The sequence below is a fragment of the Equus caballus genome, chromosome 29 (genome assembly GCF_041296265.1).
Source record: "Equus caballus isolate H_3958 breed thoroughbred chromosome 29, TB-T2T, whole genome shotgun sequence".
NCBI lineage: Eukaryota > Metazoa > Chordata > Mammalia > Perissodactyla > Equidae > Equus > Equus caballus.
This window is the reverse complement of record NC_091712.1, coordinates 19,573,987-19,601,120: the sequence shown is the minus strand read 5'-3', so window position 1 is coordinate 19,601,120 and position 27,134 is coordinate 19,573,987. Positions and strand designations below refer to the sequence as shown.

General features: G+C 43.1%; 1 long non-coding RNA gene across 1 annotated transcript; it reads left to right on the top strand.

Annotated features, from left to right (window-relative positions):
* The first annotated feature begins 9,543 nt into the window (after positions 1-9,543).
* LOC138921363 (uncharacterized) lies at positions 9,544-17,834 on the top strand. The gene is made up of 3 exons (XR_011433877.1): positions 9,544-9,690; positions 9,956-10,037; positions 17,046-17,834. It is a non-coding gene; the product is annotated as an uncharacterized lncRNA (long non-coding RNA).
* Positions 17,835-27,134: the final 9,300 nt, after the last annotated feature.

The following is a 27,134-nucleotide window of genomic DNA, read 5'->3' as shown; positions in this document are numbered from 1 at the left end:
CCAAAATCTGTCACAGTGGATTCAGCCTTCAGCAACTTTTAAGGCTCGAGGTGATTCCAATGTGCACTCAATGTTGAGGAATACCTCTCCAGAAGTGACGTTTAAACTCGAATCCCCTGTATGCTGTTCAAATACAAATTCAGATTCAACAGGGCAGGGCTTGAGTTTCTGCATTTCTGACAAACTCCAAGGAGATGCTAGTGCTGCTGGTCTGTGGACCACACTTCGAGTAGCCAGGGTGAAAGTGAAAGGTTTTTTGGAGTGAGATGCAGACCCCTGGGGGTTGGGGGAGTGTTTGCCAAAAAGCAGATTCCTGGGCCCCACACCAGACCCCCTCATTCGAATCTCTTGGCGTGGGCTAAGACTAATCAACTGGGGAGCTTTTTGTAAAAAATGCTCATGCTCATGTCCAACCATCCCATCCTCCCTCTTTCCATATTCTAACTTGATTGGTTTAGGCAGAGGCCCAGGCACTTTTAATTCCTTAAGCTGTGCTTGTAATTCTAGAGTACAGGCAGGGCTGAGAACCACGGACTAGGGCGATGGTTCCCAAACTCTTCTGACCATTGGAAGCACCTGGAAAACTTCAAAAACTCTTGGTGCCTGTGGGCCACCCCCAGAGACTGGGATCTCATGGGGCTTGGGTGTGAACTAGACTCCGGAGTGTTGACAAGTTTCCCAGGAGATTCCAATGTACAGACAAGCTTGGGAACCACTGGGTTAGAGTATCCACATTTGAACACATTGTCCAGGCATTTCTCATGTGTGTTAAGGCTTGAGAGCCTCTGCTCTGGAAGGGAAGTCAGCATCAACTCTCTTGTTAGTATAAGGGGAAATTGCCTGCAAGGACTCCAGCGATAATTCGATGCACAACCTTAGAACTATGACTAAATCTTCAAACATGTTTGATTCACTGGAGGTAGGAGGATGCAAGTAAGCAATAGAAAGACAAGGTCAATGGAAAAATAATACATATGCTCTGACCCTTGCGAGGGGATTTACTCCAATATGCTCGTACAGCACAGCCGTTGAACTGCAAGGAGTTATTGATATGATCCAAGAGTAATACAGAAAATATCTGATTGTAAGTAGGCGCTTTTATTCCTTTCTGAGTTACCTTTTCAAACACCAGATTGGAAGATAATGACCTTCAATGGTTACAGGTATTTGTTTTAGTGAAGAGTTCTGTTTTGAAGGAGAAAAATAAGGCCATAAAAACTGTAGTATACATCTATTGTTTACAACTGCCCAGCAGACCTTGCACACTTCTTCTGGAAAAGCACACTCTTTTTTGAACCAATTATTTTGCATAGGGGTTAAAAGATTACACTTGAGTTATATGTCTGGCCTCGGGCCATAGAACCTGAACTCTTTCCCTCAACCCCAGACCCCAGCCAGGCTGCTTAGAGTCCGTCTGTAGGATTTCTCAAACCCGAGCTGGTTTCTCTGTAATCATACAGTGACATGCTGTGGCCATCTCCTGTGGTTTGGAGGGGACCTGCCTGCAGCAGGCAGCAATTAGGCCAACTCAGTGAGAGACGCGGGGTGAGCCTGGGAAGGGAGACACCCTAGTACCTATCTCTGAGGTCCCTGCAGACACTTGGTTATATTCGGTCTCACCTTCAGTTCTGTGAGCCGTCCTAGCGCCATTCCAATATATCATCTTTTTTGCCTTAAGAGAGTTTGTATAAGGTTTCTGTCACACACATGCCTGAGTAATGCCCACTTCAATATGGCACCTTCCCTTAGTATATGGCTCTAGATGTGCAGGAGGAGGCACCAACTTCCCCAGGTAACCTCAAAAAACTGGCAAGTCTTGATTACTGAAAATATGGAACCAGGTCATTGCAGGGCATAGGAAAAATTTTTTTCCACTGGAGATGGAAAAGGGGCAAGTCGCTAGAAGCAAAGGAGGGATTCAAAACGGGAGAAAGGAGAAAAAACCCTTGTGTGGATACCAACAGGGAGAAGTAAGTCTGCGGGTTTCCTGTGATGCCTACAAAAGCCATGGGGTTGCATAATTTGGGACCAGAATTATTCAAACTTGTGCAGCTTGCCACATGCTGGCCTTTGTTGGGCTTTTAAGGCAATTAGTATCAAAATTTATACCACACCTTGCAATTTACAGGATGTTTTCAGAGATATTATGTCATTCTCCAGATGAGGAAAGTTGCTCAGAAGGTGACTAGGCTCCCCCAAGAGTCCAACTCCAAAGGGTTAGAACCAAGACCTGCATCCAGGATTTCCAAGTCTAATCCTGTGGTCTTTATCAATGCACCACTGTGTCTGCCTCCAGGGAATATATAAGATCACTGGGGAGGCAACAGCAACTCAACCTACTGGGGAGACATTTCTTCACTTTGATAATGAAAGCCAATAAGAAAATAGGAATTCCTGCCACTGTTAAGTGACAGATGTGCGTTAGACAACAGAAGTGGGAAGTGACTGTGATAGTAATCTCTAAATGAGTGTTTGTCTCAATAAATCAGTTCACCTAAATTGTGTAAGGTCAATGAGCAGCTTTACAACACGGAAGACCACAAAACAAGGAAATTAGGAATCTGAATCCTAATCCAGTGTCATTGTTAGCTGCTTGTCTCAACCACGGACAAGTTTCTCAATCTTCTTGGGCCTCAGTTTCTTCATCTGTAAAATGAAAGGGTTGGACAAGATGCTCTCCGAGGGCTCTCCCAGCCCTGTAATTCCATGTTATTTACTAGAATGCTCGTAGCAGGTATGCTACACTGTGGTTTATAGTTCACTATAATTACAGGGTTCAGAGTAGGAAAGAATACTGAATCCTAAATCAGTCCAACGTCTAATTCCTGTTCAGTCATGTCAGGCCAGATTGTTTTTATATACACGAAATTTATGGCACTGCCCCCTTTGAGAGGAGGAGGTGAGGAAACTTCAGGTAACCTGTCCAGGTGAAGAGGCCAGAAAGCTATAAATAATCACGAGAGTAAGAACCAACTAGGACACCTACTTTTCAAAGCGTGCTTACAGTAAATCCTTAAGATAGATGGGACAAGTGGTCGCTTTTTTAATTTTAAATCACTTTTTGCCAAATGAGGAAAGTGAGGCACAGACAGGTTTATAGGATTTGACCAAGATCTCCTTATAACAGAGCCAGGACTAAGAGCCAGGTTTCTTGACTCGGATTCTAGAATTCCTTCCAATAGTCATGAAGAGTGTGTTTCCCTTGGGGAGTCATATACCATTACAGTCTCATTAGCAAAATGTTCCTTTCTGATGACTAGGAAAAGGAATTGGCAAGTATCACCCTTGTTGACAGGTGTTAGAGAGAGATATATCATTAGGGTGCAAAGGCCACTTTGGAATGTTCTTTCTCACTTTTTCAATGTTTGCAGAGGTAAAAGATGTATGCATCTTAGGGTCTTCATCACAAGAGCTGTAATAAAAAGAGAACTTGGTTGGATTTAGATAGACCTATCATTATTTCAAATTGCATCTGGCCAAAAAGAAATGGGGTTTTTAGAATGTCGTCATCTGTTCTATCCCTTCATTACGAGGCTTGGTTGTAACTCCTGCTGACTCTTTCATCTAAGCACACTTGCAATTTCGCTTTACATGACTCATCTTAAACTATTATCACGTTCATTGTAATAACGCTAGTTGACAACACTTTAAATAGTTGGCTTCCCATGATAAAAGGCAATTAATTTTTATATTGCATCTTTAACACAAAGCATTGAGACAAAGTCTTTAAATATCAAACCAAAGTAGGCAATGGTTTTGAGGGTATGAGAATTGGATTCAGACAATATCAGAAAAGTCAAAATGTAGAAATAATGAAAAGAGAGAGATTAGGATGAATGTTGTTAAGCACCGGAATGGGATATTGAGTAAGGTTGCCCAGGTATTTCTTTCAGCTTTGAGATGCTGAGTGGTCTGGTGGTTTTTATGACAAGGGAGTCACTGTATCTGAGGTTTATTTCCCCTTCTAATTTTCTGGAAAAGGGATTTAAAAATGACAAGACCTAGCTTACAGGAATATTAATAAAAGGAGTCTGTAAAAGACAAAGAGTAGGGATTATAAATCATCCTGGGTAGAGGGGGATTAAAAAAGAGATGTTTCAAGCCCAATCCAGGGAGAACTGGGTTCTTGCTGCCTCGGGCGGTCTTGGTGGTGGCACAGTGCTTCCCTAGAGCCCAGGGTGGATGATGAGTGCAGAGGTGGAGGCAGATAGAGACATGCAGGGGGTAATTACAGCGAACAGACTGAAAGGCGTGTTTGCTAACCTCAGAGATTTCCAAAAAGGGAGGGAAGAAGTTAGGGAAGGTTGGAGAAGAAGGAGATTGCACTCTGGACTCCGTTTTAGAGGAGACGCGTCGTCCCAACATTGGTGTCGGTGCTATTAGACGGGGTCAGGATAAAACTGTGGCAGAAGCCCTTGTCTTTTCAGCTACATCCCTACTCTACTGACTTGTTAGCAGCCTCGCCCTTCTCCCTTCAAACTTCTAGTGCCCGTGAAGTTTCTCAGACCAAAGACGATTCCATGAGCTCCACAGTTTCATGACAAGATTTGCATTGAACTCTCTCTAGTTTTCCCATCTGCTTCCAGGAAAGCATTCATTATCAGCTGTTTTCATTTTAAATGTAAGGTAAATATAAGAGAACATGTTCCCTCACTCAGGGGTAGGTATTTGCAATTTCATTTCATAGTTAGAGACAGCGGGTAAAAGTTATGTCTGTTGTGACCTTCTTAGAGTCCCTTAGATGATGTAACCAGAGGATGACCCATTCTACCTGGAGTAGGAAGGACTCTGTTGCATAGCACAGTTGCTTCAAGCTGCTATACCTTGCCTCCTCCGACAGTGCCAGCTGCCCTGGCACATGCTCTCTCTTTGAGGACAAAGTCCCAACCACCCTCCCACTCAACGTTACTCTTTGCTGTGTCCTCGCCTGGGCTCTCCCAACATTGACTTGGCTACTTGCATTTGACTCTGTTCTTGGCTTGCCTATCCAACCTCACCCTGAGATCCTCCTGGCCGGGACTTTGACTTCCTCTAAGCCTCTTCTTCTTCCCTATCCCAGCAGGGGCTTCTAGCCAGCCTGTGGCAACGTCTTCTCTCTGCCCACCTGGACCCCAGGGGCTTCCTACCCGCTGGGCTCCACGCTGTGGGCAGGGCTCCAGCAGCCACCCTGATGCCAGTGGCAGTGCTCAGAGTGCAGAGGAAGCAGTTTCATGAACCTCAGTCAATTCGTGGACAAAAGCAGTGGTTTTCAGAAAGTTTTTGGAGCCGTAGGATCCTCTCTTCAAATGAAATCTAATGTAGAAGCCTTCATTTGTAAACTATGAAGAGAGTTGATCTATTACAGTTAAAATGTGGGGCTGGAGTCTCACCTGCTTACCCCTCTCACTGTCCCTCCCACCCCCTGTGGCCATGAGAAGCAGGGCTTTGAAACCCTTTGACTGGAGGACTCTCAGCCCTTTTATCACATTACACACTGTCCTTACCCAGTTCCACCCATGCCCATGCATCAGCTGCCAGTACACACTGCTGCTTTCTAAATCACCATCTCCTGATCTATTCTGACTTTTAGTTGCACATTTCCAGTTTCTTACTAGAATTTACCCAACAAAGGTCCATATGTTCCTCACCATGTCTGAAACTTCATCCTCCCTGCCATGTCCACTCCCCCATTTACATCTTCTATTTCTTACTTCCCATGTAAATTGATGGGATTTCAAGGAAGTTTGAGATTACCGTAGAGTACTTCTGTAATCTCAACTCATGCATCGGTAATTGGTGACCAATTCCTATGATTCTACCACCGAACTCTCTCTTGGATCTGTAACCTACTCTCTATCTCCACGGCCACTGCCTGGGTCGGTCTTTCGTCATCTTGGGTAGAGATCCTGACATCGATATCCCAATTTAGTGCCTGCCCTGAGCCATTCCTGACTGCAATAAAGAGGAATGCTTCACAGAAGTGAGACCTGGATCCCCCATTGAAGAAGGGGTAGGATAGTCATAGGATTTCCCTTGGGCTATAACCATGATCTTGCTATATTCTTAAAGTATGAAGCTCACTTGAGAAAGTTTCTCATGTAAACGTCCATTGAGGGTAATGCAAATACAGCCCAATCACTGATCTGCCTTTTGCGCCTTCTCTTCTAATAGGATGGCTTTTTCCTTATGCACGGGTGTAGTGCTGTGGAACAGCTGTTCTAGTGAATGAGGAATTCCCATGGGCAATTCACCACCAGTGCCCCGTCATTCACAGAAGACAATCTGACTGTGTTTCTCATTGTGCTTCACGACTCACCCACTGCAGGAGAAAACTAACACACAGAAGTGATTGTTCCGTCTCCCATAGGAAGGGGCTTTATTATGACAGAAAAGTTATTTTCTTTTCTGTGGTTTCTTAAGGTTGTCTAATTGGGTAACCCCCTGCTGACCCTGGCCACGGTAGTTTCTATATTGACATCTTTGTTCCACTACTTGCACACCGAAGCCAGAGACAGTAATTCAAACCAACACAGAGCATGAGATAATGGGGCTAGATAAACTGCTGGTATTTAAAAGGCAATGACCCCTTAAGTTCACTGGAGTTCTTTCCCATTAAGAATTTTTCTCACCTGCGTATAAGAGATGGGGTGTGTGTTACCGTCCCCTGTCTGCTCTGGATGTGGGCCGAATTGATCTGCCAGACTTTGCGGGCTTGAACCTGGGTTGCTTTGGAATTCATTCACATTCCTCATACACATGGATAACAACTCAAAAGTAGCACGACCATTTTAAGTTTTCTGTTTTGATAAAAATTTAAAATATGGGAACATACGAAGGACAATGTAACAAAAACCTATATTCCTACCATCTAGAGCTACTAACTTGGCAAATTTTGTCTTATTTGCTTGCAGTGTTTTTAAGGGTATAAACTATTAGAGATAAGGTTAAAATCCCCTTTAGCCTCCAACCATAGGTCCACACCCACTCCCAGTCCCCTCCCCAGAGGCCACTGTCATTACAAGGTGGGGTGTGTCCGTGCAGCCCATTCATTTATTTTCTTCTGCAGATATGGAATTTATTTATCTCGTTTTTATTCTTTTAGAGGCAATACAATTTTAATATGCATATTATATTTATATTTTTCCTTCAAAACCTGAAATGTATGGATGTCTATATCCTCCTTCACAAGGTATTGTAATTAGCACGCTCTGGTACCTTGGAGCTTTCTCCTCTCAACCCCATGTGATCACCCACATCTTAGTTCAAGCTTATCTAATCACACTGACATTTCTTTCCTTTCTTCCCTTCCTTCTTTTTCTCCTTTCTGTCTTTGTCTTCTGTTACTTCTTTTGTATTTATCTATTAAAAGGTATTCAATTAGGTTTACTATCATGTTTTTAATATTTCTTTTCTCACCATTGCTCCTTGCAATATTTCTTCATTATGGGTTTGGTTGTCTTCTTGTGGAGGTATATTCTTTAGTGGTTGTTCCAGTAAACATCTGAGAGAGTATATTTTCCATGTCCTTATGTCTCTGAAAATGCTTTCATTTTGTCCTCATTCTTAAAGCAAATTTAGTGCAGGCATAGAATTCCAAGTTCATAGTAATTTTGCCTCACCCCTTTTAAGATTTTACTCAGTTTTCTTCTGGCATTTAAAAACAAATTATTATTCATGAGAAGTCTGCTATTGATGGTTCTTTTGTGGGCAACCTAATTGTTTCTCTCACAGCTTCTAGTGCTTTCTCCTTCTCCTCAAATTTCTGCATTTTAGTATGGTATATCTAGATATTTGTTTATTAATCCCTAGTCGATATTTTTATTCTGACTCATATCTTTCTTTTTTCCAAGAAATTTCCACAGTGTTTAAATTTGCATATTTTCTCTCCTTTAGTTTTTCTGTACTCTCCTTTCTTTTTGGAAATCTGTTGATCAAATTCTCTTGCTATTCTCCATGTGTTTTAAATGATTTTTAAAACAATTTCCATGTCTTTATCTCTCTGTGCTGTGTTCTAGGACATTTTCTCAGTTTTGAATTCTAATTCACTAATCTTTACTTTAGCTGTGTTTAGTTCATGAATTAATGCATTTGTATTTTTCCTACATAACAATGATTATTTCTTGCTTTTGAGTACAACTAATTTTTTTCTTCTTTGGAATAATTTAATGTTTTTCTAAAATGTCTATGTATTTGACATAGGAGGCGTTTCTATACATCAACAGCAGAAGGAGGGAGGTTTAGTGTATACTCAATCCACAATCTTGATTGCTTTTTTGGGTTATAGTAAATTTTACCCTTTCCTGAATTATTGTGTCTAGTATTGTTGCAATGACCATATTTTCCAAACTAAATACCAAGTTTCATGGTCTGAGAAAAGACTTGTTTTATATGTTGTCAATTTATTTAAATGAAAAGTCTTACAAAACTATGCAAACAAATCATATTTAACAATTTGTTGAAAATAATAAAATTACATGAACCATAATAATCCCACCAAAACCCAGACTGGAAAAGTCACTATGAGTAGAGTAAACATTTCTGAATCTTTGTTTATGACTCAAGCAGCTACAAGGCCTAGAAGATTCTTTCTCGTTCTGTTAAGTCTCTAGATGTAGGAAGTAGAGATAAAATGAATATGCACGAAGTAAACATATTTTATAGAGTTTCTTTAAAAATCTCAGAGTAAACTGTTTTTTTATGATTTGCTTCTTTCTGATCAAAGTATGGCCTAGCAAAACATTTCAGTTATTTGAAATTTCTCTGTGGACTGATGGCAATTATAGTGGTGGATTTTGTTTGTATTTGAGAACTGATCACATTTATAAACATACAGACTATATCCATTGTGAAATTCATGTCCCTTTATTAAAAGAAAGTTTACAAAACATTTCTTCATCGTTGCCTCAAAATCATTTTCATATTGTGGCCAAGGCTAGAAGTCAGTAGCGTAAATAGTTAAACAAAGGAAAAGGTAATCCTTTTTTGTAAATGGGGAAAAGGATTGGATTTTCTTTGTTACTTTCCATACTCATGTTTGAAAACTTTTGGTTATGAAGTCAGGAAATTGTATTACACTTAAGAGCCAATATCATCTATAAATCTTCCTATGTCTTCTTGGTTATTAATTAATGTGCTAATGATGCCAAGAAGTTTCTTAGTGGAACTTGTGGTCTAAAGTGGCTGTTCTGGAAAAAAAAAAAAACCTTGGCCAGATTCCCTTTATAGACCCACAGACTTTAGTGCTTACCATACAATTAGTGATTTGTTCTCATTTTTTAAAAACTAATGAAACTGGTAATTTGTGATTCATATCAGTTATACTGAAGGAAATCACAGTACAAATCTATGTGCACCTTCTCAAAAGACAAAAATTGCAAACAAACGAAACAGTACGTATAATGCTTTCAAAATTCCTGGGAGATCAAGCTCTTTTGAAATTAAAAGTATTTATTGTTTAGTGTTGCTACAAATGAGGCACCTGTCTATTAAACCTGCTTCAAACAATGCGTTACAGTTATAACTGGCGACACTGCCAATCATGTATGTCCTGGGAGAGGTCATGGGGAGGCTCCTAACACCCCCTACGCCCGACATAATGAGCTGGTTGTACGTCAGACTCTCTAGATGTCTCCTCACAAAAAGCTGTGTCTGGAGCAGAGATCTGCTTAGCCGTCTGAAAAAAGAAGAAAACCCACAGAGAGTGACACCAATGTGGGTAATATCTAAATCTTCATTCTTACTCTATTTCAATGTAGAGAATAAATGCGCGGTAGAATAGTCTTTTAAAAGAATTAAAATTAGGCAGGAATCCCTGCTGATATTGCCAGTGGCCTAAATCATTAGTCCCTGAGTTTAACTCTAAGGCACCTTAGTCACTACGATTTAACAGGTTTTGATATCTGCCGTCATCTCGCCAGATCTCTTGAGTTTCCACATCTGTGAAGATCTGTCTGCTGCATTGCTGTTTTCTTTCCAGATTCCTGCCTGGGAACATTTAGAATCAATATCCAGGAATACACCATTTCTATGGGATGTTGGTGTTTTCCTCTTACTTGAAGGTAAGGGAAATCGAGCTAGACACATGAAATATGAGAGACAAAAATGCCTTGAAATATATTGAGTAACAATCCTTTAAGACTGTCTAGTGTTTTCTGTACATAACTCTATGTATCCTTGCCAATGTTTCTGAATTTGGGAGCAAGAAGTTTCAATTCCTTTGCACTCATATCCCAAAGCTGAAGTATCCAGAAAAGAAACAACTTCTAAGAAAGATACCAGAAGTCAGAGAAGGAGCTAGATAATGAAATCAGGTTTCAAACACTCTACAACCAGAGGGAAAGTTGGAGAAGAGCTCCTATGCAAAAAGACGACAGTGACAATGCTATTTGCAGTATCTGAAAGCAGATTAAATTTAAAGCTGTTTAGTGTGAAAAGCAGGCACATAGAAAATTTGAATTTCTTGTAGGGGAAGAGAGTTACAGAAAAGTATTGGAGTTACTCACGCAGCCTTGACAATAATGTACATACCAAAAGCTCCTGCCATAAATTTTATGGCATTTTTCATCTAAATGGAATCTCCCTCACTAGACTATATCACCAGATTTGAACTTCCTGGATGCATATTTTTAATATTTTTGAAAACATAGGGTTGGTGCAAACTGATACTTTTGTGCTGCCGGTCCCTGGTGCAGCTGAATAACCAAGGACACCGCTGCCACTTCCCTGCGCTAAACCCTTGACCTTGACCAGGGCACCCGAGAGGAGGCAAGCGTTAAGAACATCAGCCTTCGAGCTTTACCCAACACCCACCCACTCCAGTGCCCATGAGTCTCCACCTCCCACAGCATAATACCTTCATTTATTAAATATGTGCCTGGAAAGTTTCCCCAAGAGCCACATTCACTTACGTCCACATTTTACAGTGGTAGGTTGTAGAGATGGTGAGAGAATACACAACTGACCCGCCTTGATGAGGTCTTTGAAAAACATTCCCAGTCTTACATCTCATTTTCAATGTAGACTTCGGGAATAAGGGAGAAGAATTAGGAAATCAATGGGATTAGCTAAATTCACTGCCCTCTTATTCCTTATTTTTGTAACACTTAAGGGTTTTTTGTCTCATTAAGAACCTGGCTGAGCACTATATTAAGCAGTCCCATGTTCCAGATAGGAATAACAGGTTCTATTTCAATTTTTGGCTCATTTGTTTTAAATGTTTCTTCAGCAACACAAGAATGAGCATCAAATCGCCTCCCCCGAGGGGTGAAGGAACTGGCTTCAGGAGAAATTGTGCTAAAACCGCCTTTGTTTTAAGCACGTAAAAATCCTTAGATCCCGCTGTATTCTAATCATTGCGCAGAATTGGGGAGGCTCCTCCAGATTTTTATCAATATTGCCTTCTTTTCCATCTCCTTCTATTGCACTAGCCTGTAGCAACAAGCCAACAAACACAACAACAAACAAAGCAGCCTAACACTGAAACATAGAGCTCCTTCTCAGACAACCCGTGCGCCAGGAGAAGGGGGAACAGAGAGATGAAGCAGAAGGGGACACTGAGAGTTAGAAGTCATGACTTTATACATTCTGTTGCCTGGTTCCATTCAATGAGCATTGGTTTCCTTTAATCCTGGGAAGGGAATTTATGCTATTTTTTTTCAGACTAGGTTAACTCTCTCTAAACACAGTGAAATAATTCAGACACTGCTATTTCAAAGACCTCAGGAGATATAGGGAAGAAAGTAAGGAAGAAAAGAGTGACCCACAATCTAAAGCCTTGCATTTCCTATAGAAAAGCTGCACAGTGTGCCTTGCAGCAGCTGAAGGCCGATCTCCACCCCAAGAAGAAACTCTCTTCTCCCTGGAGTGTATGAGGGGAAGCTGTGCGGAGTCCTCCAGCATGAGCTCATGTCACTGCCGTTGCGGCTTCTGTATCCAAGACACCTGGATTCGTTTCGGAGAGCTGCTGTAACCGGCTACCCCACATGTGGCAGCTTAAAACAACACAAATTTATTTTTGCATAGTTCTGCAGGCAAGAAGTCCAAAATCAGTTGAAATTGGTCTAAATCAAGGTGTTGACAGGGCTGCACTCCCTCCAGAAGGCCTATGCCTTGTCACTTCCAGCTTCTGGTGGCTGCCGGCCTTCCTTGACTGATGGCCACATCACTCCAACCTCTGCCTCCGTGGTCACACCGCCTTCTCCTCTTCTGTCTGAAATCTCCCTCTGCCTCCCTCTTATAATACTTGTAATTGCATTCAGGGCCCACCCAGATACTCCAGAATAATCTCTCCATTTAAGATCCTTAACTTTATCACAAGGTCAAAGTCTTTGTCACATCAGCTAACTCTCACAGGTTCCGGGGATCAGGGAGTGCATTTCTTGGGTGGCCATTAGTCAGCTGAGCATAACACCCACTGTTTCCTGGCGCTCAGATTTTTGGGAAGTGGACTAGTTCGTCATCTCTCTGAAGAGTAGTTAATTCTCATAATGATGAACCCATTTTAGCAGTTGTAGTTCTCAGGTCAGATTGAGCAATTACATCACGGGATGATCTGTCCTAGGGTTTCTAAGACTAGGACCAGATCTGGAGAAGGTGTGTTAATGATACTTACTTCGAGTCTCCGTTTAATCTCCTGGGTGTGCAAGAGCACACTGCGGACTTTGAAGGACTCACAATTATAGGATGTTTCCTTTTGTTTGGAACTTAGTCTGCCCATGGTGCTAAGAAACATGCATGAGAAAGTATACTCAATCTGGCATGGGGAGGTAGAGGAAAGGTAAATGAGGAGTGGAAAATGGGAGACAGCAACAAGAGATGGCATTTGGACCTGGCTCTGAAGGATGGGCCTCTTTTAGGAAACCCATCATTCATGACCATTTCTCCCACTCAAGGCTGATTCAAAGGATCCGTCTCACGTTCTTTGGTATCTGTCTTTGCTTTTCTCTGTCTTAATCCTTCTCGCATCATTTCTCATAGTCTGTTTACCTGGCTGTCTCCCCAATGAGGCTAAAGACAAGGATTTGTCTTGCTTGTTCACTCGGAGATCCCCAGCATGTAGCATGGTGCCTGCCATACAGGAGAAGTTCAACAAATGTGTTGGATTGAAAGAATGAGCGGAGAGGAGAAAGTAGGAAATTCTGGGCAGAGGGTTGGCACAAGAAAATGCTTGGAGGCAGGGCTATTTCGTGCAAGTCAATATGGTGAGAGTCATAAGGAGGAAACCACGGCAGTGTGACTAACTTGGCTCATGGCATGGTTTAGTGGAAAGGAAGAGAGGAGATGGCTGCCCTCACCGTGGCTGGTAGTATTCCCGTGGCTGTTCTTGGCAGGTGTGAAGGAGGTGGTGGGCCGTTCCTGGCAGAGCGCACTCCGCTCATGCTGATGCGACACGCAGTGTGGCAGAGGGGATAAGAGTGTGGGCCTTGCAGCTCAAGTCCTGGCTCTGCCACCTGTGTGAACTTGGGCACGTCACTTAGACTCCCTAAGTCTCCTGAGACTCCTGCAGCAGCTCTGACCTGCTGATAACGAGACTAGTCATGGAGAGAGAGCAGCCCAATGTCGGGGTTGTGGGTAGTGCTATGATTAGTGTGCTCATCAATCATGTCTGTTAGGCTCCCCTCGGGGGGGGGGTCCTCGTCACACCATGTAACTGGGTGCACCTCAGTCAGCAGTTGTGACTGATGCTGACATGTGAGCTGTCTCTTCGCCCCTGGTCACCATGAGCAACTAGTGGCCTGTGTGACTCTGTCAGGTCACACAGTGCAACCTTGATGAGAAACCTAGGGACTCCAGAAGGCAAAGCTTAATGTCTCCGAGGCCCTCTGTGCAAGCATAAGCAGAAATCTGGCCTTTCCTAAGCACTGAGTTTTGGCTCTGGGTCCATAGTCCAGCTTGCAAAGCGCTTGTCTTGTAGCCTTGAGAAGCCCAGCAAAGGGGCACTGGGAGCTTTGAAGCATCCTACTTCTGCTTGAAAACAGGGGTCGAATGGTGCCAGATCTGATGTTAGAGCCAGACTGTGTCTTTGGACCTGTCTCTCAAAGGAGTGAGACCAAGTATCAGAGCCAATGGGATTTTTTCCTGGTGTTAAATGGAATTAATTATAAATAATGCAGAAGTCTCTCACCATTGTTTTTCCTGGTGTCTGCCTTACATGCTGAGGTATGGAGCTTGAATAAAAATTTTGGAGAAATGCTAGCTGGTTTCGAGGTCTTCACCCTCATGGTGAAGGTTGCATAGCAGGTTTCTTCCTTATCAAGAAGGTTAAAGGTCAGAAGGAGCAGTGCATTTCAAATTACTTGATGGACTGGGTAAAACCCATTTACCAGTTGGAGTATTTTTTTAATAGGTGAGGCGCTCACCAGAGCTCTAATTAAAAATCAATGTGATATATAATTAAATTCTAGTGATCACATATGCACCAGCTTGTCTCTTTAGCTTTTAGCCAGAGGCAGAGGAGGAATGCTGTTATTGATCAGCTCAAGAGCCCTCCGAGGCTGTCAATGTGAGATGTCTCGTCTGAGGGCCGGGTGGCTGCTCAGAGCCCCGCGGTTTCCAAGCACCGAGCTTGAAGGACACTCCACGGACTCCAGCAAAGGGTCCTGTGTTCCCTGATCATTTATGTGCTCTGTCCAGAAGGCAGGGACCCGGTGCACAGTCTCCACCCTGCCTCCCATCTCTCTGAGCAGTGAGCCCCAAAGAGGAGGCTTTAAAAGAAGAGAGGACGCAGATCAGTGTCGTTCAGACTCACAGTGTCATTTCAGCCTCCCTGTTCCAATTCCACGACTGCAAGTCCCCCTCAGTATTTTCAGTGAGGTCTGTCAGGTACGAAATGTCAGCTGAGTCACAGTGACCAAGGGTCACAGTGGTTACAGACTTCTGTGAAGGCAGCTGAGGCCCTCAGGTAGTTCAGCCCAGTCCTAGGATCCATCCTACCCCTTTGATGTGGAAAAGTATTATTGCTATTTTCCGATTTCTTTAAACACAGAGATGTCGGCGTTGTTTTGCATGCATTCGTGGCAACATCCCAGGCAATTTACTAGCACAAGCTCACATGTGTGAAGGGTATATTCCTTCTCAAGACTTCCACCCTTTTGATTTTTCTCCTCTCGTCTGACCCTTGTCAGCGTGGTGGAGTGAGGCAGGGAAGTGTTATTTGTATTCCCACTTTGCATATGAGCGTTTCCTCGTCCGAAGCATGGAGGGTGAAAGGATTCTCCAGGTTCATCCAGGCTAACAGCCTTCTGGAGTGGACTGGGGGTCTTCCTGTCCACGTCCTGCATCACCCTTCTGCTGAGTGACCACCGTGGACCCTCTTGTCCCTGCCAGGGCCTCCCAATCTCCAGAGGTCTTCTTCTCTCTTTTTGGAATGAATTTAGTCAATATATTATTTATTTATGACTTTTCCTCCTTTTTATTTACATTTTTATTATACAAATATTAATATATTTTTGTTGTAAAGGATTTAAATTGTGTATAAGATTAGAGAGCATGACATGAAAGGGCCATTTCAGGGCTTGGAACACATTCACTCTCACTGCCTTCCTGAGCCGCTAGGGGGTGCCCTCCTCCCCTCCTCCTCACCCCCTCTGCCTCCCCCCCCTTAACCCTCATCCCCCTCCTCTCCTTCCCTCTCCCCACCTCCCCTACTTCCTCCTTATCTCCCTCTCCCGTCCCCCTCCTCGCCTTCCTTCTCTTCTCCCCTTCCTTTCCCCTCCTCTTTACCTTCTCCTCTTCTCTCCTTCTTTTTTTCTCTCTCTCCTTCCCCCACTGCTCTCTCTTTCTCTCTCTCTCCCCCCCTCTGTATATTTAAATAAAACAGGGATACTATTTTGCAGGAAGAAAATAGTAGTCTGAAAAGCCTCGCTTGGTGGAAAACAAGCATTTTGTCAAATTCTTTCCTGTATATAAAGCAAAATGACTGAAGGCCTTCGATTTCAGAATGTTCCTGTAGCGTAAAGCTGGGGCTAAAGTTAGGAAGGAGGTGAATATGACACAGACGAAGGACAAGAGCAGTTTGATGGTTCACCACCCTAGGCTTTGTGGGGAGACATAGGGAACAAGACAAAGAAAGCCCCGCATGTCACCTTTGTCCCCTAGGCAATCCACCAACACATCTTCTCAGCAGTATCTTCATAATATATCCAAAATCCGACCCCCTTTGACCACCTCACAACTAACATGCTGGTCCAAGCTTTGAGTCTCTCCCCTGGGTTACTGTAATGGCCTCAGTGGTATGCCAGAGCCAGCTTGTTAAAACTCAGGACCTGCTTGTTAAATCTCCAGGAACTTTGCAAATCAGTTGGTAAGTACAGCCAAGATTAAAAATTAAATAATGTCCATTAACAGATGAATGGATAAAGAAAACGTGGTACACATATAAAATGGAATATTATTCAGCCATAAGAAGAAGGAAATCCTGCCATTTGCAACAACATGGATGGACCTTATGCTAAGTGAAATAAGTCAGACAGAGAAAGACAAATACTGTATGATCTCATTTATATGTGGGATCTAAAAACATTGAACTCGTAAAAACAGAGAGTAGATTCGTGGTTGCCAGAACCTGGGAAGGGGGAAATGGGATGTTGGTCAAAGAATACAAACTTTCAGCTCTAAGAGGATTAAGTTCTGGGGATCTGATGTACAGCATGGCCACTGTAGTTAATAATACTGTATTGTATACTTGAAGGTGGCTAAGAAAGTAGATCTTAAATGTTCTCACCACAACAGCAACAACAAAATGGTAATTATGTGAGGTGATGGAGGTGTTAACTAAACTTATTGTGGTAAACATTTTGTGATATATACATGTATCAAATCATCACATTATACACCTCAAACTTATGTATGTTATATGTCAATAAAGCTGGAAAAATTAAATAGCATAAACTTATCATCAAGTTATATTAAAAACCAAGGTAATGCATAATCAAAAAGTTATTACTTCCTCATTTTGTTCTATTTTACTATTATCTAAACTCTTGAGGTTATTGGTATCTATTGTCTTTGTGTGCTGCAAATACCATATCATGGTGGCCACTTAGCAACTCTTTCTACTCTGCTTTCAGTCTTATTGGCAGCTTGAAACCAGCTATGGCGGGAGTATTGACGCCATGAAAACCAGCAAACGCTACAAATCAGTAGCAGTCGACACTTGACGAACCCTTACTGTGGACACTTCACTCTGAATGAACAAAGTCCCCGTCTTCTTAAGTAGGAACTCAGCAGACCTGACGTCATCTCACCATTCCCAACATCTCCTATCGTCTCCCATCTGGGTCAGTTAATCCTGGTTAAATGTTACCCTTAAAAGCCCAGCCAAAGTCTCATCTCCATCATGAAACTTTCCTTCTGTTTTTTTTTTTTTTATCTAATCTCCTCCTTTTCAGACTCTTTTCATTCCATAGATTGGACTTAACTAAACTGTTTCTACATGTTTGGTGGCACTGTAAATTCTTGGGACAGAGGCAGTACACATTAGGTGCTAAATAGGGCACACCAATTGATTCAGGTCTAGGGACCTGGCCAGGAGAGAAGATTGTTGCCAAGAGCAGTGAAAATAGGTATTAAATAACATAATTATCATATGTGTCCTCACTATCATCCAATGGAGCTTACATTTTTGCTTTGTCCTTTGTTTCGCTCATTCACATAACGGTCTTTGAGGTAAGCAACGTTATCTCCACTTTGCACATGAGGAAGTTAAGAAATTTGCTCAGGGTCAGATAGCTAGTAGCAGGCAGAGCCAAGACTTAAATTGTACTCTTTCTAAGAGAAGGCATTTTCAGCAGACTTATTGGGGGGAAATGTCTGAGGTCTCCATGAAAAGCTGATTTTTCCCGGGAACATTAAATGGTATTGGAGAATGCTCACTGTGGTACCACGGGAGCCCTGCCATTGAACACCCTTGTTTTCCAGATAAAGAGACTGTGAAAGGAAGTGTAATGACTTTCCCAGAGTCACAAAGTCTACGTAGGCTTTCTGCGTTCCAGACATTTGTAACAAGAGGAGTAAGTGCTATCTTGTTGGGGTGGCCTGTTCGAAGCAACTTGCCTTGGTTTCTCAGTAGGGGTCTCAAGTCAGGGGCAAATGACACCAAGGTAATCAGAGCCCTTCTTGCCATGGGTGGCTATGACAAACAGTGACATGTATCATCCTCTCCACAACTTACACAGAGATTCACGGGGACTTCAGGAGCGCGGACTGAAATACGGGCTTAGAAGGCCCGCTTCTTCCGGGTCTGAGTTACTCTGAAGCCATCACGGTGGTCTCAATATCAAGTAACACAAGTCGACCCAGAACCATGTTGGACTCATTAGATCTTACATTTTGCATCTCTTCTGATAAATTTAAATTATGCATTAGAATAGCAGCAAAAAGGTACATGGCTGTTGAGACGGATGGATTTAAATTTTAACCTTGGCTCTGGCTCTTTCTGGCTATTGCCCTGAGGCTCATTATTTTGCTTCTCTCAGCCTCAGTTTCTTCATTTGCACGGCGGGGATAATGCTGGGATTAAATGAGATGAAGTACATAAAGAGCCTACTAAAGTGCCTGACGCACGGTCAGTGTGAATCAAGTCTAGGTTTTCTTCCAGAAGTACAGGTCAGGGCCCCTCGGCAGGGATTTACCAGCCCCACCTGATGTCATTCTTCCCACCAGTTTCAAACTGGGCTGCTCGCCTGTGGCCAGGGAGTGCGTTCCAAAGCATTCCTGTGTGCCAGCTCAGGCCTCGGGGCGTCTGTGAAGTTGCAGTTCCTTTCATGGAGCTCATGTGTGTGACAGGGTGTGTCCAGCTCTTAAAGCACTTTGATGAAAATGCCTTTGTGCTAAAAGCTCTATAAATATAAGGAGCAGACCTGGGCGTGGTGTTTCCAGCACACTCCCAGTGTTAGCCGCCATCAAAGGCTCAGGTCACAGAAAAGTTGGAAATGGAGGTGGTTTGCCAATTCAGAGCTTCTCCAAAGCAGAGGTGGCTTTTTCCTTTTCAGCTTCCATTTCTTGACTCGCTTTGCTTGATTGTACAAGGCCCATCTTGCCTTTTTTGTATCTCCAGAGCTACAAAAACCTCATTTCAAGTATCTTTTGAAAAAACTGCCAATTGCATGCTCTCTACCCACCTCTACCCCACCCAACCCACCCACCATCCAACACCACCCAACAGCGCCCCCTGGTGGACAGCAGAAAGCTTCTATGACCTCACACCTCATCTCTTTCCTTATCCTTCAGTAGGAATGTACCATTCATTCATTCATTCAGTAACTTTTTGTTGGTTAACTACCATGCACCAGGCATTGTAGACACTGGAGATACCAATATGAACAGATATAGCTCCTGTCAAGGAGCCACAGCTCATTGAGGAAACAGATAGACAAATAAGTGATTATAATTTAAAACGATTGGCCCATAACACAGAGGTATATACAAGGTCCCAGGGAAGGAACCAGAAGCACACTTATCTTGAAGTGAGGAAACTAAAGCTTCAGGTCCTGCTCATTTGCATGGACCGCTTCTGGGGCCCTTGCAAGGTGTTGAATTTTATACTTTCATAAAATGTGTGAAAGTAAGCTATTTTAAAGGAACCAGTTAAAATTACTTTTCTTCTATACTGACCTTCTCTCTGTCATGTTTCTCCTTGTGTCAGGTGGTGTGGAAGCAGCCAAGGGCATTTTTGTAACTGACTAAAGGAAGGTTGAACTTGGGGTGCGTTTTGTTCGGGTTTAGTGAGCTGTGCTTACGTGGTTCATAGTCAAGTTATCGATAGCCTGCCTTGTGCAGAAACGACTTCACCCCCTATCATGACTTACCAGCCCTGTGATGTACAGCTTCCTGATCAGAGGTTATAGCACAATTTGAACATATCTTCTAACCCCTGGCACCAGAACTATGTGAGTATTGACGTAAGAGAAATGCGATTTAAATGTATGGAGCCAGAAGCTAGTCTGGAAGATTCTTCAAATCATCAAACTTGTCGTCCTGTAAGCAGAGGAGAAACTTGAGAGAAGTTTCCCCAGCTTTGATAGCAATCTTAAAATTTTTATGCCATTTCCAATGCTGAGCTGTGAAACTGAAAGAAATGTTTTCAAACAATCTGTAATATAAACCAAATTACCATCAACTATGTTAGAGGAAAGAGAATGGCTCTTTCTAGTCTCTGTACAGAGAAAAGAAGACAGCCAGCCCTGATGGTCTAGTTGTCAAAGTTCGGCGCTGTCACGGCTTCAGTGGCCAGGGTTTGTTTCCCCATCACAGAACCACATCACCCCTCTGTCACTTGCCATGCTGTGGTGGCAGCTCACATAGAAGAACTAGAAGGATTGACAACTAGAATATACAACTGTGTTCTGGGGCTTTGGGGAGAAAAAAAAGAGGAAGATTAGCAATAGATGTTAGCTCAGGGTGAATCTTTCCCTGCAAAAAAAAAAAAAAAGAAAAGAAAAGAAAATAGAAGGTATGAAAACGTCCTAAGAGGAAGTGATCAGAGAGTATGCAGCTAAAAAGTAGAGGAAAAAATTGTTACAGAGGTACGTAAGGCAATCACTATTACAAAAATAGTGTAGCATTTGTGATATTTGTCAGATGTAGATAACATAATCTCTCATGATTGTTTTCTCTTTCTAAACGAACATTTACTTTCACACCGAATTTTCTCTTTGAATTTTGTATTCTTTTCTGTAAAGAGGGCTCCCACACTGTATTAGCTTCAGATCCTTCAAAGCTTGAAGCAGGACCCAGAAGAGCCCCTGAGTTTGCCCAGGGGAGACCTGTGCGGCTTCACAGAGGGGCAGTGGGTGAGCAGGGAGATGGAAGACGTCTGTGAGCCCGCCTAGTGGAAAGCGGTGAGGGGACTTTTCAGGCGCGACAAGGTGAGAGGCATGTGAGATCATTTCCATACAGCAAAGGGGGACATTGTGACTGGGGCACTGGAGGCTAGAGAGGCCGGGGGCCAGGTCATGAGGCACGGCTTCCGCAGTACCAAGAGGTTAAGCGATGGAGACCCACCTGAGGGTTGAGGCAGGGAACAGACAGGTGCAGGTTTGGGAGTTCTCTAACTTTCCTCTGTCCTTGTCACTAGTAGCTTTTAGTTAATTCTACCTTTTTCAGTCTTTCCCATCTCCATGTACACGTTCCTTTTAATCTTCTTGCTTTCTCGTACTTTTGGTTAATTCACGAAAATATTTCCGTCTGCCCTCCTGTCTATTCTGTGCACATAAATTCTTATTTCTCTCTTCCCAATTCATTCGTGAAATAGGAAGGACTGCAATCATCAGATGAAATAAAACAGTATTGATGAGCCCCCACTGTCTTAGTGTATTTGGTCTGCTATAACAGAATACCAGAGACCGAGTAGCTGATAAACAATGGAAATTTACTACTCACAGTTCTGGAGGCCAGAAATCTAAGACCGGGGTGCCAGCGAGGCTGAGTGAGGGCTCGCTTCCGGGTTCATAGCAGCACCCTCTTGCTGTGTCCTCACAAGGTGGAAGGGGCTGGGGATCTTCCTGGAGCCTCTTTCACAAGGCACTAATCCCCTTCATGAGGCTTCCACCCGCATCACTTAAGCACCTCCCAAAGGTCCCTCCTACTAATACCATTACTCTTTGGGGTTTAGGATTTCACCATACGATTTTGGGGGGAAATAAACATTTAGATAATAGCCCTCACTATGTGTTAGATGCTGAGTAATTAGCTGATAATGAAACCAGTGAAGACCCTGCCCTCACGGAGTCCATGCTCTAGTGGGAAGTTCAGCTAAACAAGCTGCCAGACATCTGATTTTTAAAAAACTCTGGAAGAGAAGCCATACATCACAATTTGTTTATCCTTTCATCCACTGATAGACATTTGGGCTGTTTCCACCTTTTGGCTGTTGTGAATAGTACCGCTAGGAACCTTCATGTGCACGCATTTGTTTGGTTACCAGTTTTCAGTTCACTTGGGTACATATCTGGAAGGGGAATTACTGTCACTTTTTTTTTGTTTTGTTTTTGATGCTTTATTGTTCTCTCTCTGAAATCTTTGATTTGTCACTTATTCCCTTTGCTTCTCCAGTCTTTCCATTTCTACTGCCTCCTTCTCCCTGATGTAAGAGCACACTGAAATACCCAACCTGAAATAAACATTAAATATCTCGAAAGAAAGTTACTATGATTTTTGCATACAGAATACCTCAGTTCAATCAGTTATAGAAAATCTTTACAAAAGAATCATAAAAATATGATGAAAACTGAGGAGAAATAAAACCTCATCAAATGTAGTTACAGGACACTATGCCTCCTCAGTCTCATTTCTAGAACCATCACTACTGTGGTTGGTCATTGCCACTGCTATGTTGCTTGTTTTTATCATATTCATGGATTCATGAAAACAAAAGTTTCACAGATTGGGGCCAACTTGTCTACCTTTCTGTAAGTTGATTTATTTCTTGGTTTAGGGAGTTTGGAAGTGTAGCTAGATTGCTTTCAAAGGCTGCTTCACGAGCTGGAGAGATCTGAAGTTGGGTAGATGAGAGGTGATGAGCCAGCTCCTGCGAAGGCCCTGAGGCCGTGTGGCGGGAGGGAGCAGGTCTGGGGAGTCACAGACTGTATTCCTGGACGACCAGCCAAGGGCATTCTGCACGCTGCAGAATTTGAAAATATCTTATCAGCAATGTCCAGTCGCTTTCTAAGGTTTCTTTCAGCTTTAAAGGCCCGAGATTCTAAATATAGCGCTGGCTTTGTCACGTGATCAGATACAGAAGTGGCACCGGTCCTATCGGCGTTTCTTACTCTGAGTCTAAGCACAAGAGATTTGTTGAAATATAAATTTGCTGATACACATATTTCCGTTTCTTAAAAGTGCGTTTATTTCACTTCCCTTTGAACTTGGAAGCCGTACATATTTCAAGTGGAGTGTTTGGGAAAGACTGTCTCACAAGAGGCCCTGGCTTTAGCGACTTAAGAGGCTTCTTCAGTGGAAACTCCATGCAGTTCTTACCGGATACTTTTTCAGGTCCCTAAATAGAGAGAGCAAAATGTCTTAAAGTTTTTATAAAACTCTTAAGATGGTATTCTATCTGTTTGGTGAAACTGTACCATCTCATGGAAATATTACATTCTTTGCATTCTCTTCTTATTCAATCTCAGAGATAGTTGCTTCGCTATGAGTGACTTGTTATGTTTTTTTCACTTTATAATTTCTTTGACTTTTCTGTATTTGGATGGAGTGACCACATCCGTGATTTTTTAAGACGCATGCTCCAGGCTTAGGATGCTTAATGGATTCCAGTAAGAGGTGAATATTTATCCAGTGAGGCTTGCCCATGCCGCTTGTGTCACTTGCGAAGCCAGGCTCATTTCTGCAGAGCCTCCACATGTGTTCGCTCACCTTCCCTGAAGTGGGTCTGTCGTGCCTTGTTTCAATCCGTCTATGCAATCTGGCTGGGGTGGTCTTCCTGCAGTTTGTGATTCTTTCTTCCTGAGCAGGTGTCTTCTGTTTGTACCTACTTGGAGACACTGGGCTTCACTGATTAATTCTTTCAGTGTTTCCATTACCTCTTGATGTTCTGACTCTAAAAGGGACTTGCTCAAACCGTGTCTCCAGGATAAACGGCATGAAGGTCTCAGTCACTTAAACGCTTCCTGCCTGTGTGCATCTTCAGGCACTGACAACACCTGCCTGACGAATGTGCTGTTCTCACCGGGCCAGTGGTTTCCGGATCTTCAATGGTCATCTTGTGTACCAATTAAACCACAGAGATTTTTTAAAAACATATATTTGCTTTGGTATTTCATTACATGGATTGAGCAACTTGGGTGTATTGATGTTAGAGTTGTGGTGGCTTCTCTACAGAAGGAGGGGAAAAATTCTACATTTTCTTTTTTTTAAAGGTAATTTTTTTGGTTTTTTTTGGTGAGGAGGGTTGGCCTTGAGCTAACATCTGTTGCCAATCTTCCTCTTTTTTTTTTCTCTCCAAAGCCCCAGTACATAGTTGTGTATCTTAGTTGTAAGTCATTGTACCTCTCCTATGTGGGAGGCTGCTACAGCATGGCCTGACGAGCGTGTGTAGGTCCGTGCCCAGGTTCCAAACCGGTGAACCCCAGGCTGCTGTGGTGGAGCACACAAACTTAACCACTTGGCCATGACGCCGGCCCCTACATTTTCTTCTTATTTAATCCTAGTAAGATTTTTTTTTTTTTTTAATAAAGGCAAATAGTTTATAACCTGTGAGAATCGAGTCCTCAGGTGTTGTGCATCTTGGCGGCACTGCAGCCCTGGATGTGTTTCTTCATCCTGAGAGCATTTGCAAGTACATATTTCATTTGAAAGTATTTTCAATTTTTACCCCCAAATAATGTGCATTGTGTAAATGTTCCCTTCCTCAAGTATTTGTTTACTCAACAAATATTTATTGATGGTCTATTCTGTGCAAAGTACTGTGCTTGCCCTGGGCAACCAGACATCTATAGTCGGCCCTTGTGTCCTTAGAGAGCATGCAAAGTTGCTAAAAGGCAAAAAAAAAAAAAACAAAAAAAAAAACAGAAAAGTGTAATTGAGAGGCTATTTGCATACAAACACCTAGCCTCAATGTTGGCAAATTTAATAATGGTGCCCTCAAGTTAATAGTAAACATCTTTCCAGCCCCGAAGGCTTTATGTCTCTGCTGAGGCTGGATAAATGATTTTAGCACAAATTATTGGATTAGAAGAAATTCATTTATGGTGTTTCCATGGCTTATAACAAAAATGTGAGTGCCGCTAGAATACTTTTTACTAGTTTAAACTCAGAAAAACCTCTGAGCCTTTTCCTTTTTTTTCTTTTAAAGATTTTAATTTTTCCTTTTTCTCCCCAAAGCCCCCCAGTACATAGTTGTATATTCTTCGTTGTGGGTCCTTCTAGTTGTAGCATGTGGGATGCTGCCTCAGCGTGGTTTGATGAGCAGTGCCATGTCCGCGCCCAGGATTCGAACCAATGAAACACTGGGCCGCCTGCAGCGGAGCGCACGGACTTAACCACTCGGCCACGGGGCCAGCCCCTCTGAGCCTTTTCCTTTGAGTAAAGAAGTGAATTTTCTTTTAGTTGCTTTAGGACCTTGAAGACACAGACTAAGAGAAACCAGGGGCTACCGTTGTGAAGTTAGCGAGCACAATGCGATGTTGGTGGGGCTGTGCGGTAAATGGCCACATCATGCCACTAGGGAGACCAGAGAGACGGCGCTGACATTAGGAGGAATGTGGTAAAAATCACTTCTCAGGTCCCTGTGGACCTGAGCCTTTATATTTCCATTCATCTCAGGGGTACCAAGGAAGGCATTTTTTAGTTCAAATTTCTGGCCAGTCCCATCACCAGGAGAAGCATAGCACATGATGCAGGACGATGAAGCTGTTCTCTGTGTTTCACCTTTGCTCCTAGTGATTTTTTTAGCTTGGTTTCAGGTCCTCGGCTGTGCGAGGACACTGCCTGCTATGGTCTGGATTTCTCGCCTCAAAATTCATATTGAAATACTAACCTGCAAGGTGATGGTGTTAGGACATGGGAGGTGATTAGGTCATGAGGGTGGAGCCCTCAGGAATGGGATTAGTGCCCTTATAAAAGAGGCTCCAGAGAGCTCTCTCGCCCTTCCACCACGTGAGGTTGCAGATGGAAGATGCCGGCTAGGAAACAGGAAACAGAAAGCGGGCTCTCACCAGACACTGACTGGCAGTCTCATTCATCTTAGACTTCCAGCCTCCAGCCGCTGTGGGAAATCAATGTCCATTGTTTATAAGCCCTGTCCCCCTCCCCGCCCCGCCGACTGCCTCCCAGTCTATGGTCTACAGTATTCTGTTAGAGCAGCTTGCACAGATTAAGGCATCACCTAGCTGGATTTGAGGACTGATGTGTGCCTGTCTGGATTTCACATGTGCACGCCAATTTGGCTGTTTGGATTAACTGAGCCATCGTTTAGGCTAAGTAAGTGGTTCATCAGGTAAAACGTTTTGAGCAGATTCTCATGTGGAGACTGTTGGCTCCATGGAGAAATGTCCTAGGTGTTGGAGTCCAGATTGAATTTACTGTGTGGTAGGGGAAGGGAACTTTGGGAGGGGAGAAAAGCTCTCGTATTAAGAAAGGATGGAAAAAATGTCAATGCTGTCAGAAATGCAGGCTCTGAGCAAGTAAGAAAGTAAGCTAACAGAGAAGGCACTCTCTCAGCCCTTCCGACATCCTAGGACAGGGGGAATCTCAGACCGTGTGGACTCCACACGTTCTGGATCCGCCTGTTGAAACACTAATGCTGTCTGAGCTCTTGATTTGGCAACACAGAAACACACCTTGTGGGCTATAGCCTGGCTGCCTGAGGACACATCTTTCTAACGAGGCTTATGTAGAGCAAGACGGGATCTGCGAGAAGGCTGCTCCAGGGCCAGAGGTCACTGGTCTTCTTGAGGTCTTCAGTGCTGCTCCACTCTTAGAGAGGAGTGGAGAGCATGTCGGCCCTGATCTGTCTCCAGCGCATCCCCGCCCTGTTGTGCACATTTTCCCTTCCCCATCCTAGGACCCCTTACTCAACGCTCTATGGGATATTTCCATAACTAAATCCAAGGCTAAAACATTTCTTACCCCTTTCATCTCTAATGGGTACTTTTTATTACTGCCACACAGCTGTGACTGAGAACTTGACTCCTGGGTTGAACGCATATTTTGATCTTCTAATGGGTAAAATATTTTATTTGCCTATTGACACAAAATGCCTGAAGAAATCTTTGCTCATCCTCTGAAGAGTTATTCCTAATTAAAACGGGAGCACTGGGGCCGGCCCAGTGGCATAGTGGTTAAGTTCGCACGTTCTGCTTCGGCGGCCCAGGGTTTGCTGGTTCGGATTCCGGGCACGGACCTGCACACCGCTCATCAGGCCATGCTGTGGCAGGTGTCCCACGTATAAAATGGAGGAGGGTGGGCACAGATGTTAGCTCAGGGCCAATCTTCCTCAAAACAACCCAAAAAACAGGAACACTGAAAGAAGGGGCTTCATCATTTTCTGTTTACAGAAAAAGACCTCACTGAATATCCACAAGTGTAAAAAACTTTGCATTTTAAACATCAAAACCTTAAGCACTTGCCTTTTTCTCATCACAAAACAATATTTTTATGATATTTCTGTATATTTCTTTTTTTACAATTACACAATTAATTAGCAC